General features: G+C 37.2%; 1 non-coding gene across 1 annotated transcript; it reads left to right on the top strand.

Moving 5' to 3' along the window:
* The first annotated feature begins 422 nt into the window (after window positions 1-422).
* On the top strand, window positions 423-548 carry LOC126007977 (small nucleolar RNA SNORA51). Its single transcript, XR_007495436.1, has one exon. It is a non-coding gene; the product is annotated as a small nucleolar RNA SNORA51 (small nucleolar RNA).
* Window positions 549-16010: the final 15462 nt, after the last annotated feature.

The raw sequence follows: 16010 nt of genomic DNA, 5'->3' as shown, positions 1-16010 counted from the left end.
GAGTGAAATAAGTCAGAGGGAGAGAGATAAACACAGAATGGTCTCACTCATCTATGGGTTTTGAGAAAAATAAAAAACATTTGTGTAATGATTCTCAGAGACAAAATAGAGGAGGACTGGAGGGTCCAGCTCCTGACATGAAGCTCACCACAGGGATCGTTTAGTGCAATCACAGAAATAATTACACTGAAAATTATCATAACAAAATGTGACTGAATGAGGGAAGTAGAAAGCCTGTCTAGAGTACAGGCCGGTGTGGGCTGGGGAGGAAGTTACACTTGGGATATTGGTCATGGGAATGTTGCACTGGTGAAGGATTTTATATATATATATATATATATATATATATATATATATATATAAAAATATATATATATATATATATATTTAAAAAATAAAAAAAAGAAAAAAAGAAAAGAAAAGGCCTCCCAATTCTTACCACAGGCTGTGCTCTTTACATATAGAAAGAAGAGGTAGAGTAAATGCACCCCATATACACCTCAACCCAGGCCCTTTGCCTGGTCTGTACTATGAATTGGGGGACAAAATAAATATTAAAAAAAAGGAACATAACAATGTAATTTTCTCACTTAAAAGTATTAATCTGAGTTACTCAAAATTAATATATTCCCGATAAATTTTCAGATTATACAACCACATGAAAATACAAAATTATAATCTTACATTTCATACGCTAAATATATTGGAGTTGATTTCCGAGTTAAGAAATGATAATATGTTTAAACATAACTAATTTTTATCTCCAATGTAACCATTAATCGTGATTCCTAATCCTTGGATATTTTTAGTGAGTTCTACATCAAATGTCTCACTTCACTTTTCAGAGTAGATGCATCAACCTAAAATAAATATCCAAAAAAATATTAACTTTTGTATAAGGTGTGAGATAAGGATCTAAGTTTATTTTTCATGTGATATTAACATATTTTCCCAGCATCATTTGGTTAAGATGTTTTGTTACTGGACTTATGGCACTTGGCTCCTTTTGTTGAAGAATAGCTGTAGATATTATGAAGGTCTGTTTCTGGACCTTTAATTATTATCCATTGGTCTGATAAGCTGATTTTATTTCAGTTTCAGACAATCTTTATTACTAGCTTTTGAATATAATTTAAACTTGGTGAGAGTACTGCTTTGTCTTTTTTTTTTTTTTTGTCAAATTTATTACTCCAGGTAAATTTTATTTAAGCCAAGTCATTTGACTTTTTGTTTTGTTTTGTTTTTGGATCACACCTGGCAGTGCTCAGGGGTTATTCCTGGCTCCAAGCTCAGAAATCGCTCCTGGCAGTCTCGGGGGTCAATGTGAAATGCTGGGATTCGAACCAATGACCTTCTGCATGCAAGGCAAACGTCTTACCTCCATGCTATCTCTCCAGCCTCAACTCCAGGTAAATTTTAACAGCATTTTCTTCATGTTCTTAAAATTTTATGGGAATGTTTATGAATACTGAATTGTTTATAGTGCTTTGAATATTATTACAATTTTAGTAATGTTAATAAATCCCATAAAAATTGGGAGAAAATCTGAGCTCAAAGAAAAAATATAGATGGCGTATATAAAACACACACACTCGTGTGAGCATGGGAAAGTACAAATAAAAATCACAATGAAATGTTACTTAATGTTAGTGAGATTAGCACAAAAAAAGAAAAATTTGTGTTAGTAAAAAACTGGAAAAAATGATCATCAGCTGTTGTTGTTGCAAATGTTGTCAGGTTCAATAGACTTTTAAAAGAATTAAGAATTAAGTTTCCCTATGACCCAGAGATTTCATATCTTGGAATTCAACTCGATATCCCAAATGATATTTGAAATTATATTTGCACTATTATTTTCACTGAAGAAGTGTTTAGAATAGTCAATGTCTGTAAATAACCCAAGTTTCTAAGAGTGAATAAAGAAAATATGGTACATACACACAATGTAATACTACTCAAAACCATGAATTTATTTTCCTTGCTACTATATGGATGAAACTAAAAGTATCATTCTGAGTGAAGACAGTAAAAAGTAGAGTAACAAATAGAGAGGACAAATTATCTCTTCTCAATGTAAAATATAATAATATGAAGAATATGTAGTAAAGAAATAACAAGTAGTTAATGGCAAAGGACCCTGAGATTTAGTCTACTAAACTGAGTTTGCAGAAAAATAAGGTGAATGAAAGGAGACCTTGAAACATTTTGGAGGGTGTTGACACTCGGTTGTGATATGATGATGAGATAGTGTTTGCCTGAAAATTCTTAAATTATATTCTAAATCAAAATGCTTAAAACAACAACAAAAATAACTAAGAAATAAATTGATTTTTATGAAAAATCTGTTATTGTAGAAAAATAGATACATTTATATTCATTGTGCATAATTTTAGAATCAGTTTATGTCTAGGTTATAAAATCTAGAATTATTTTTTATAAATAATTCATTTTAAAATTTATCTCAAAATATGTTTTGAGCACAAACTCTAAGTGTTAGAGATAGCAGCACATTAAGCTGATACAAGTTTCTCTCTCATGAAGCTTATGTCCTAATTCAGAACAGATATAAATAAGTGGACAATATTGTTGTAGATATTTTAAATACTATGGGAGCAAACATGAAAAGGTAGTAAGTGAAGAGGTAGAAAGAATATTACAGGTTTTTTTGTTTGTTTTTTGTTTTTTGGATTTTGGTTTTTGGGTCACACCCGGCAGTGCTCAGGGGTTACTCCTGGATATCTGCTCAGAAATCGCTCCTGACAGGCATGGGGACCACATGGGATGCCAGAACTCGAACCTCCATCCTTCTGCATGCAAGGCAAATGCCCTACCTCCATGCTATCTCTCCAGCCCCTAGAATGTTACAGTTTTTAATAGAGTGATCAGAGAAGGTATACATGCAAAAGCTGAAGAAGTTATCCATGAAGATATTAAAGTGATACATGCTTTAAAAAACAGAAAAGAATACATACTAAGGCCAGGAAAACATGTTTGGCCAGATGAAGTGTTAATAGAGTGTTCTGGAGGGAAAAATGAGTCATGAGAGAACAATAGAAAAGTTAGAGAGGCCTTGTCAACTGTGGGGTGAACTTTGATTTTCAATTTGTATTGAAGGAATCACAGAAGAGTTTTAAATACAGAAAGCAATTATACAGTTACAGAATACCCTGGCTACTCAGTTGAGTATATATTTTACTTCAAAAAAAAGCAGTATCTGTTTATTAATTTTCTATGCTACCATTAATCACCACAAAGTTAGAAGCTTATAATTATATACTTTAATAACTCACAGTTTCTGTGGGAAAATAAATGAACAGAAACATTTTTGTGTGTACCACATCAGGTAGTAAATCATCTCTCCTGGGGTTTTGGGAACCATATGGGATACCAGGGTTCAACCCAAGTTGGCCGCATACTAAGCACCCTGTCTGGTATACAATTGCTCCAGTTCCTAGATGAGCAACCCTCTGCATTGTAGTCAATATGTCAACCAGGTTTGAGTTATCTTCTGTGATATGACTGGAAAAGGACCTACTTTAAAGTGTCTTTAGATTGTTGATAGAACTTATTTTCTTGCAGTTATAATATCCATGTAGCTGTCTTCCTTAGAGTTAAACATACAAAGAGAAAAAACACATACATATATTATGCATTAAGAAATATGGATACTAGAGCATGCCTGTGAGAACTACAGTATTAAAAACACAACAAGATAATGGTAGTATTCTTACTGCTTGCACAGCATGCATTAATTAGGGACAAGTTCCCTAGTATAGCTACAGTCAAAAAGAGCTTATACAATGTTAGGAGTACCAGACATAAAGTTCAAAGGTTCATGTAAGTACGAGTTACCAGCGTTAAAGTCTGTTTTTGAAGATTAATAAAGACAATTAATCCCTTCCAGAGGGGCTGGAGTAATATAATATAGTGGATAATATAGTGAGTAGGGTGATTGCTTTGTATGTGGCCAACCTGGATTCAATTCCTGGCATCCCATCCATATACCCCACCAAGATTGATTCTTGAGTTCAGGCCAGCAATCCAAAAACGCTGCTGGATGTGGCCCAAAAATAAACAATGAAAAAGAAGCTATTGTAGAAATCCAAATAAGAAATGTAAGAATTAAGCTGAAACTATAAAAATAATCCATTATTACTAATGAATCATTTGATTGTGGTATGGTTTAGACTGGACATGAATATTAAACACAATAAACAAGAAATATTTATTAACTTACTTTGGTGTCTTACAGTTTTATGTTATCATAGCTATCTCCTCTAGTTCTTTTATTAGTACTTTAATAACCATAACTGTATGGTAATATACATCACAATTATTTAGTCTATCTTGTTTGAACCAAAACCTACATTTCTCCAATTCCTTTTTTTGGTGCAAATTCACTTTTAGTAGTTATGTGGGACCTAGAGTTATAATTACGAAAACTTGTAGTCAGGGCAACATTGTGGAGTCCTAAGATTCATTGTTAAATCTAACCAAGAGATTTTTATTTTATGATAAAGAACTTTATTTTGTCTTGAATCATAGATGACAATATTAAGGATCTTAATATTAGGGTCTTGATAATAAATCTCTGTACCAAAAAGATGTGCAGAATCAAGATCTCAAGGATTTGGCCTATTCTGGTGTGCTCTCTTTATGGTTTTCTGTACTGTGTTCCAGTGCTACTCTAGACTGTGGTCATAGCACCATTCCTCCTTTGAACTTAATGTCCTGCCACAAATTTAGTTTGGTGTTACTGCTTGAACTTCAAATGATTAGCTTTATGTTTTTCCCAATGATGGTTTTTGCCATTATGGTCTCTTGCTACTCTTCAGAGATCTCCTCCAGTTGTCATCTTTATAAAAATGTTTACATGCATCAATATTGACAAATAGCAACCAAAGATGCTTCCTAATGCCAGGTTTCAAATTCAAGGTTTAGTGTAAACCTTTGGCAGAATCAGTAAATGGAATGAAAAAGACTTTTTTCGTCACATAGGTGTCATCAATCTATGATTATGCTAATTATAAAAGACACCATGCATTTGAATTTTATTCTAAAGTGTCATTGTAAATTTGAGGTGCTTAGTTGATTAAGTTACTTAAAAGCACAAGATTGCGGGACCCTTTCCCCAGGGACCCTGGCGGGCCGGCTGGAGGAGTGAGTGAGGGAATTTCTGTCTCTTTGCACCGGTGTTTGGGTCGGACCCTTTGGCGGGCCGGCTGGAGGAGTGAGTGAGGGAATTTCTGTCTCTTTGCGCCGGTGTCTGGGTCGGACCCTTTCCCCAGGGACCCCGGCTGGCCGGCTGGAGGAGTGAGTGAGGGAATTTCTGTCTCTTTGCGCGCGGCATTTGGGACGGACCCTTCCCCAAGGAACCCCTGCGTGCCAGCCAGAGAGGGTTGAGTGACTCCCTTCCCCCAGGTGGGTGACTAGAAAGTCAAGTTGAGCGACCCGAACAGACGGGAGAGATAGGGCCAGCCATCTGGACTCGCAGGGGAACTAGAGCAGTCCACCTCCCTGGACCCTGGAGTGGACCAGGGACTCCCCAAGGGTGAGGACAGAGCCTGAAGGGTTGAACTGAGGGAACCCTTCAAGGGAGGCGTGGAGGGGGCGGAGCTCCATTGACTCCCGGAAAAAGGAGGGGGGACTGAGAGCTAGGCTCAACAGCGCCAGTAACCATTGTGGCCAGGAGTGGAACTGCACCGCTGACAGAAATAAGGAGCAGAAAGGGACAAGACCCACAGCAGGAAGGCTGCACTCTAGGTAGCAAAGGGGAGGAAAAAGGGCTAGGTCCAACAAACTCACCCAACAGGTCCCTCTAGAAACACCTTCAGGAAGGGGACCAAAGCAGGCCAAAATTAGAAGCCACAGCACTCCAAAATACACCATTAAATACAAAGAACAATGCGTAAAGCAAGGAAATCGCTAATAACTGGAGACACCATGAAAAACTCTATCAAATTTCCAAGTCCACCAAAGCGCACAGATCCACGGGAAGAAGACCTAAAAGCAGTCATGAGGAAGGAAATGCAAGAATTACTAAAAGAATTAAAAGAAACCCTAACAACCGAATATAAAAAATCCATGGACGAACAAATCAGCCAAATTAAAGAAGAAATGTCAAAGAACATGAGAGAGTCCATACAAAAAGAAGTGAAGGAATTAAAAGACAAGGTAACAAGCCTTACGAGCAGAAACACAGAGTTGGAGAAGCACATAGAAGAACTCGAAGGAAAACTGCAATCAAAAAATGATCAAGAAACCAACAAAGAAATAAAAGGCAAAGCACTGGAAGGAAAATCCAATATCTAATCAACAAGGACAAAAGAAACAATCTAAGAATTGTGGGTATACCAGAAGGGGAGGAAATAGGGAAGGGGGTAGAACAGGTAGTCGGGGAGATAATAACAGAGAACTTTCCCACCCTCTGGAAAGACAATTCAGGACAAATCCAAGAAGTCAAGAGAGTCCCTAATAAAGTAGACCCCAATAAACCCACACCAAGTCACATAATAATCCAAATGGCAAAAAACAAAGAGAAAGAGGAACTCCTGAAAGCAATAAGGGAGAAAAAAAACCTCAAGTACAAAGGAAAGGACATAAGAATCAAACCAGATCTCCCATTTGAAATAATTCAAGCAAGAAGACAGTGGAATGACATATTTAAACGACTGAATGAAAGAAATTTCCAACCCAGGGTCCAATACCCAGCAAAACTATCATTCATATGGGAGGGCAGACTAAAAACATTCTCAAACATGAATGAACTTGAACTATTTGTGCAAACTAAGCCGATCCTAAGCGACTTACTCAGAGAAGAATTACACAATCCAAACCCCCGATTGTAACAACAACCACTCCACACAATACAACTGCACAACAGTCCTCTCTATCAATAATTTCCCTAAATGTAAACGACTAAACTCTCCAATTAAAAGACACATAGTAGAGAACTGGGTTAGGAAAAATAAACCGGACTTCTGCTGTCTGCAAGAAACACACCTACAGCTACAGGATAAGCACAGGCTTAGAATAAAAGGATGGAAAGTAATTATTCAGGCCAATGGAAAACAAAAAAGAGCAGGGACAGCCATTCTTATATCAGACCAAATTGTATTCAACCTCAAGAAAGTGATCAGAGACAAAGAGGGTCACTACTTACTGGTCAGGGGAACATTAGATCAAGAAACACTAACCCTGGTCAATATCTATGCACCTAATGTAGAGTCACCAAAATATGTGAGGCAACTACTGGCAAACCTGGAGAAACACATGAAGGGAATTGTGATAATAGTAGGGGACCTCAATACTCCACTATCACCACTGGACAGATCCTCCAAGCAGAAAAATAGCAAAGAAATAAGAGCTCTAAATGAAAAATTAGAAGATTTAGGGCTAACAGACTTATATAGAGCCCTCCATCCCCAGAAAGCAGAATACACATTCTTCTCAAACCCACATGGAACCTTCTCCAGAATAGACCATGTCTTAGGATACAAAGCCAACCTATGTAAGATCACAAAGGTAAGGATAATTAGAAGTACCATTTCAGATCACTATGCAACAGAGCTTAAAATTGATGTCAAGAAGAAGCAATGGAGGAAAACTAATACCTGGAGACTAAACAACATGCTCCTTAACAACAGCTGGATCAAAGAACAACTCAAGGAAGAAATAAAAAGATTCCTTGAGACAAATGACAATGAAGAGACAACATGTCAAAATCTATGGGACACAGCAAAAGCAGTAATTAGGGGGAAACTCATAGCAATACAGGCCTATGTCAAGAAACAGGAAAACAACAAAACCAACAGTTTAAAAGATCACCTCAAAGAATTGGAACAACAGCAACAGAGAAATCCAACCACAAACAGAAGGCAAGAAATAATAAAAACCAGAGCAGAAATAAACAATATCGAAACTAAGAAAACAATACAAAAAATCAATGAGACCAGGAGTTGGTTTTTCGAAAAAATAAACAAGATAGACAAACCATTGGTGAGACTCACCAAAAAAAAAGAGGGAAAACACCCAAATCACTAGGATCACAAATGAAAGGGGAGAGATTACAACAGAACCCCAAGAAATACAACATATCATGAGATCATATTATGAACAACTATACTCAAGTAGGCTAGAGAACCCAGTAGAAATCGACAGATTCTTGGACAAACACCCTCCTCCAAGACTGGAAAAGGAAGATCTAGAAAGTCTAAACAGACCAATCACTTCAGAGGAAATTGAAGAGGTAATTAAAAAACTCCCTAAGAACAAATGCCCAGGCCCAGATGGATTTACAGGTGAATTCTATCAAACATTTAAAGAAGACCTATTACCACTGTTCCAAAGGCTTTTCCAAACCATAGAAAAAACAGGAATCCTCCCCAACTCCTTTTATGAGGCTAATATCACACTCATTCCCAAAGAAGACAAAGACACCACCAAAAAAGAAAACTACAGACCAATCTCACTAATGAACATAGATGCAAAGATACTCAACAAAATCCTAGCAAACCGAATCCAACACTTCATCAAAAAGATCATACATCACGACCAAGTGGGTTTCATACCAGGAATGCAAGGTTGGTTCAACATACGCAAATCAATAAACATGATACATCACATCAACAACATGAAAGACAAAAACTACATGATCATATCAATTGATGCCGAGAAGGCATTTGACAAAATCCAACATCCTTTCATGTTAAAGACACTCAGCAAAATAGGGTTAGAAGGAACCTTCCTCAAGATAGTTACAGCTATATATGAAAAGCCTGCAGCCAACATTATACTTAATGGCGAGAAACTAGAAGCATTCCCACTAAGGTCAGGAACTAGGCAAGGCTGTCCACTCTCTACACTCTTATTCAATATAACCTTAGAAGTGCTAGCAATAGCAATCCGACAAGAGAAGGGAATCAAAGGAATTCAAGTAGGGAAAGATGAACACAAGCTAGCTCTATTTGCCGACGATATGATGATATACATCAAAAACCCTAAAGAGTCCACAGTAAAACTCCTAGAAACAATCAACCAATACAGCAAAGTGGCTGGATACAAAGTCAATACACAAAAGACAGTAGCGTTTCTATATACAAACAATGAAGTTGAGGAGAGAGAGATTAAAAATACAATCCCATTTAAGATAGTATCAAAAAATATCAAGTATCTAGGAATAAACCTTACAAGAGAAGTGAAAGACCTTTACCAGGGAAACTTCAAAACACTTCAGAAAGAAATTGAAGAAGATCTAAAGAAATGGAAGAACATCCCATGCTCATGGATAGGTAGAATTAACATAGTCAAAATGACTATCTTACCCAAACTTCTATATAGATTTAATGCAATCCCTATCCAAATTCAGACACAATTCTTTAAAGAAATAGAACAATCACAAAATTCATCTGGAACCACAAAAGATCCAGGATAGCCAAACACATACTGAAAAACAAGAAGCTGGGAGGCATCTCCTTACCTAACTTGAAACTATACTATAAAGCCATAGTAATTAAAACAGCATGGTACTGGAACAGAGACAGGAGCTCAGACCAGTGGATCAGAACAGAATTCCCAGACATAAACCCCCAGATATACAGCCAACTAATATTTGATAAAAGAGGCAAGAATCTGAAATGGAACAAAGAAAGCCTATTCAACAAATGGTGTTGGTACAACTGGAAAACCACATGTACGAAAGTGAAAATTGACCCATACCTCACTCCTTATACAAAAGTCAACTCAAAATGGATCAAAGACCTTGAAATCAGACCTGAATCTATAAAGTTTATCGAGAATAAAATAGGCAGAACACTCGAAGACCTATATATCAAAAAGGTCTTTGAGAACGGAGCACCAATGGCAAGAACATTAGCATCAAATATAAACAAATGGGACTACATCAAACTAAAAAGCTTCTGCATGGCAAAAGAAACCCTACTTAATGCAAGAAGACAGCTAACAGAATGGGAAAAAATCTTTTCACTTGACATATCAGATAAAGGGCTGATATCTAGAACATACAAAACACTCAGAAAGCTGAGCCCCTCAAAACCAAATAAAGCCATAGAAAAATGGGGAGATGAAATGAATAGACACTTCTCTGAGGAAGACAAAAGGATGGCCAACAAACACATGAAAACATGCTCACCTTCACTCATCATCAGGGAGATCCAAATCAAGACAACAATGAGATACCACCTTACACCAGTGAGGTTGGCTCACATCAAAAATAATGGAAACAACCTTTGTTGGCGAGGATGCGGTATGAAAGGAACTCTCATCCACTGCTGGTGGGAATGCCCCCTAGTCCAACATCTATGGAGAAAAGTCTGGAGAGTGCTCAAAGAACTCAGAATTGATCTGCCATTTGACCCAGCAATTGCTCTACTAGGCATATACCCACAAGATGGAAGGACATTCATTCCAAAATATATATGCACCCCACTATTTATTGCAGCACTCAGTATAATAGCCAAATCTTGGAACCATCCTCGATGTCCTACAACAGATGAATGGATCATTAATATGTGGTACATATACACAATGGAATATTACATTGCAGTCAGAAACGATACAATCACAGACTTTGCAGCAACATGGATGGACCTAGATCATGTTATGTTAAACGAAGTAAGTCAGAAGACAAAAGATAAACACAGAATGGTAGCACTATTCTGAAACACCTAGAACACATAGTTTATACACAACTAAATCCTATCAAATAACAGGGTAGAAACTCCGAACACTGTAATAGTCAGCATAGACGTGGGAGCAGTGTCCAAAATACATGAAAAAGGAACAACGCAAACTCTTGACTACACATTATACCACAAAGAAAACAGCAACAACAGAAACGGCAGCATAGAGAGAACAGGTATGTAATCAGACTTCTACAACAAAGGTCCACAATAATCCCTGAGAGTTCATATACAGGAACACAAGTTTAGAACACCAAGGGAAATCACGGACTACAATGGCAACATACCATAACACTACCTTTTAATGCCTTTATCTTACTATACTTTAAATAACCTCTCAGCTTTTCTGCCCACAGGTGCCCTTGGATACAAAGGGCGGACAAACTAAGGTGGCAACTCGGGATACCACACGGGATACCATACCTTGCTTGCACTACGAGATGGCCACAAGAAAACTCTTTAACATACACTTTATCTTTAGGTAATACCTTCATTTAGGAATTGAAGCACGTGACCAGTCAGACCACTGAAGCAGTACCTGAGACGTACAGACTTAAACTACAGGCTCTATTCTTCGAACACATTCAATCAAACCAGCATTCCCTTGCTATTCTCTCCCCTCTCATCACTACTTTTTTTTTTTCTTTTTCTTCTTCTATTCTGCTCATTACTTTTCTCCCTTTCTCCCCCCCTTTTCTCTCTAAGGTATTTTCTCTTTTCTCTCCCTTCAAACCCTTCCCATACACCTTCCCCTTTCCCCCCTCCGGAAATCCAACTATCCCCTCACCCCTCAATCCCATCCAGATCTCCCACCATATTAAAACTCCTCTCCCCCAGTCCTTATTCTATTAGGCATCAAGATCGACCTCCTACCCAATGAACCAGTACCCAGCACCCAGGCGAGAGGACACCCAGATAAAACCACACCTCGTCTCCTGAAAGAAAAGACAGCCAACTCCCCTATGGACTCATGCTGTGAGGCCCTCCCGACCAACTCCCCCTAACGCGAACTGCTCCTTGAAACCCGGCCTAGATCCAAAAGTATCCCCAATGCAAGAACTCTTCCAAGACCCCCCTGCCGCAAATATTTACCAATCTGAAGAAGGTCAGGGGGTGGGTTAGGAAGACGCCTGGGAACCCACACACCACAAGAAAAACCCAAAAGACAATGGGAAAAACTGTACTTCCAACATAGGCATAAGACCTGTAATACACCACCTCTTTACCTGCCCTCCCCCAAATGTAAGGTAGTCTTTTGCACCACTTTGGTCCCATAAAAATTTTGCTAACTCATTTTATTTCTTTTTTTTTTAATTTATTTATTTATCTTTTTTTTTTAAATGTTTGTCCTTCATATATATTTGTGAGCACATACAGTTTCAATACCCCCCCCCTTTTTTTTTCTTCGTTTTTTGGTAGGTGATCTGTGGCTGTTATCCCATCAGTCCACCCACGAATACACAGACATTATAATGTAGCACCACTTCCCCCTACAAAGGCACACTAAGTAAAGGGGAAATTTTACATTTAAAAAAAAATAATAATAAAAGAGAGCTCTTATCTACTAGAGATAGGAACTCATAGTTATTTAAAATATAGGGATATCTCCTGCCTTGAAAATATGTCATGTGGAATCAAATTAGACCTCAGGTGATTAGATACCATTCATCCAGCCTTGAACCCTGGATCTCCGACATAGAAACGGCACAGCTCTCCACAACAGCTGCAGGAAACAAACTCCATCCAGGACGGCCTTAATACGACGAGACCAACAACAAGGCCCACCTCTAACATGATATCCTGACAACGGGGAAAATGCGATCATTTTGACCTTAGAGCAGATTAGCCTACCTTACCAACTAACGACAAGACAAAACCAGAAGTCTTGGCTCCCTTTGGTAGGACAAAAACCCAAGATCGGGATTTACAGATGACTGGCTGCTTGATTCACGACCAGACTGTATACATCTTGGGACCAATAAATAAGCCCTAGTTTAGGGTTTGAACTATGACCTGCACAAGAATCATGATCCCCAGCCCCAAAGATCCGGCAGAGACAATTGTAACGGAATGGGGCTTTTGGGAGCACAAAGAAAGACGCTATCCTAGGTGCCACCCTAGGCTCAGTGCAAAGACCAAGATCATCAACCACAGAAGATGGGTTAAAATGACACTGAGGTAACAGAACCTCTAGAACCACAAAGACTGACTTCATCATAAGTCCCACCTCAGGATCTGTACAGATACTGAGACCTCTAAACACAGAGCAGAAGTCTTCCACACACCAAAAGAAAAAAAAAAGAAAGAAAAAAAAAACAAAAAAACACCACCGGGAAAGTAAAGGATCCTGAGCAATGTCTAGAGTTGATCCCATGACAGTATGCTCCAAGGACGGAGAAATCCCATATCTCTTAGGCCAAGTGAATTCTTTTTCGAATGACCCCAATATTTACTGTGCCAGTGCAGGAGGGAAAAAAACAAAAATACAAAAAGCACAAAACCTTGGTTATTTTTTTGATATAAATATATATAGTACCTTCATTTATTATTGTTATTATTATTTTTGATTTACCAATCTATTTTGGTCGATTTCTCTGTTTGGGTGTGATTATTGAAAGTGTAGTCCCCAATTATACTTATTTTTTTTATTTTTTTTTCTCTTCCTTTCTTCTCTTTCGTTATGTGCTATGCCATGTTTCTTAATTCAAGACCATGGCGTGATTTTTGTTTGTCTGTTTTTGTTTTATTTTTTTTCTACTTGTTTGTTTGTTTGTTTTGTCTGCTCTGTGTGGTGCTTATCGAAATAGCTGGAGCCCTCACTGGATATTTGACACTTCTTTTGGTACTAGTGGAGTGTTTCACCTACTTTTTCTCCATCTCCCAGAGTGATGATGAGAGCCTTTAGAAGGACTCCGCCCATTTTCGGGGTATTAGACTCTTACCCCAGTTTATTGCTTTTTTCTCCTTCAAACAAAACCACGCAACTTGAACTAGCTAGTCCTGACTCCAGATAGAGGGGGAAATAAGGGAGGCATCAGGACCAAACAGGTGCAAGACTACTAAGTAGTGGGTTAGATACAGAGGGGACCACATATTCTAGCCGCCCTGGGGTGAGGGAAAAGGAAAAGGGAGGTAGGATAGAAACGGAGGCGTAGGGATGACAATTTGGCGATGGGAATCCCCCCTGATTTTATGTAAATATGTACCTAAAATATTATTGTCAACAATATGTAAGCCATTATGATCAAAATAAAAATTTATATTAAAAAAAAAAAAAGCACAAGATTGCTGGTAGAAGTGTGAAGTTACTGGAATATATTTGTTCCTCCTGCCACAGCCTGGGCCAGAATTATTATGAAGCCATCTGGGTTTTTAATTTTTGGTAGTCTCTAGCCCTTCCACTTAAAACAAGTGGCTACTTTAGTTTCTCTGGAATTTTGTGGCTTTTATGTAATGTAATCCTTGTTGAGAAAAAATTCAGTAGACAGTAGAATTTTAGTTAGTCTGCCAGCAAGTCTGTCAGATCAAATTGCCCTTTCTCCTTTTCCATTTTTCTTCTCAAATTATTCACACCTTTCAAATTTTTGAATATATCTTCAATCCCCAGATCTTAGACCTAATAAGGTTATGCCAACACATTCAATAGAAAACCTCAACACAGATTTCCCTATCTCATAAAATCTTCCCCAAACTTGTAGTTCTGTATCATCTGTAGTCAAGAAAATCACTCTAATGCCATGCCTTTATTCCTCAGCTCTCACTCTGTTGTCCTCATTTTCCAATTAAATGATTATTTAATATTTTCCTAAGCAGTCAAGTATCAATAGAATACACTTTGCCAAAACCATGAGGAAGTTTGTGCACTGAAGTCTTCACATTCTTACGTTACTCTGGTTATTGTCAGAAAATTTGAACCACAGCCCCACGATGATGCCATAGAGAGTGTAGTCCAAGAGGGCTACATTGCTTCCAGATTTTTTAGAAGTAGTTATTTCGGTCACTGAACTCATGTGAGTCAAAATTCAGATCCTCCTCCAAACACTTTGCCCCAAGAAGACCTGTCTTTTGACACACTAGCTTCCTGAGTCGAAGTCAATAAACACCTTTGGTTTTGTGTCATCTTTTACCGGTTAGTAAAGGTTATGTTTTTGATAAAAGACAGTTGTTACAACTATTTCATTTAACCCTTCTTTTGAATTCAAGAATTCCAGAATTTTTTAGTTTCTACCATAAAATCTTACTTCCTTAAAAGCATATAGAAGTCCTCCTGTATTTATCAGTGTACATGAAAAGATAACTGGATGACAAAAGAAGACTTTGATAATTGGCTCGGTAAGTAATTAAAATGATGTAATAAAATAGAGGATATACACTTACTAGTCAGCCTGACATTTAAATGATAATTTGCTGGGCAAGTACTTATTTTATCTCTTAGATTCCATTTATGTTAAACAAACAAAAAAAACAATGTTATATTTTGTTCTTAAGATAGATGAAAATATCTTTCAGAGAACTAGAGTAACTCCCAAGAATTTCCTTATTAATTTGCTTATGGATGGATATGAAGAGTGCATATGAAGAATGCAGACTAAAATTAGTCATAGGGAGAGGAATAGGCAGAAAAATCTCACTCAGACATAGTAATAGAGATAGAGATAGACAAACTATCCCACTTTGTGGGATATAAGAAAAATAAAATATTGTATGGAAATAATAGACAGAGGCAATAGAAATGAGGACTAGAAGGACAAGTCTATGGTAGGAAGCTTGCTACAAAGAATAATGAATGCAGTTAGGGTAAATAAGTCTTCTTTATGACAGTGTTAGTTGGAACTGATCACTCTGGAGAAGAATTGGATGCTAAAATAGGATAAAGTGATATATGTGTGGTACCACTTCACTAACAATAGGCCAAACTACAGTATCAAAAAGAAGAAAGAGAGAGAAATAAATTTCCTGCCCCAGAGGCAGGAAGGTTTGGGGGGAATGTAGGAAGAAAAACTGGAATCATTAGTAATGGGAAAGTTCCACTGGTAAAGGGTAGTGTACATTCTATGACTGAAGCTCAATCATGAACAATTTTGTAACTAAGATGCTTATATAAAGTAGTTATAAAATTTTTCTTTTATTAAGCAGAGACAATAACTTGAAAATCAGAACCCAGAGTAGATACACCATTCCACATTAAAAAAATTTTTGTATTTGTATTTTTATATTTTATATATTTATATATATTATATATATTATATATTTTTATATATTACAGTATATTTTTATTTATATTATATTATATATTATATATATTGTATT

Source organism: Suncus etruscus, chromosome 4, assembly GCF_024139225.1.
Source record: "Suncus etruscus isolate mSunEtr1 chromosome 4, mSunEtr1.pri.cur, whole genome shotgun sequence".
In the NCBI taxonomy this organism is placed as follows: Eukaryota; Metazoa; Chordata; class Mammalia; order Eulipotyphla; family Soricidae; genus Suncus; species Suncus etruscus.
This window is presented reverse-complemented; position numbering and strand designations above follow the sequence as displayed.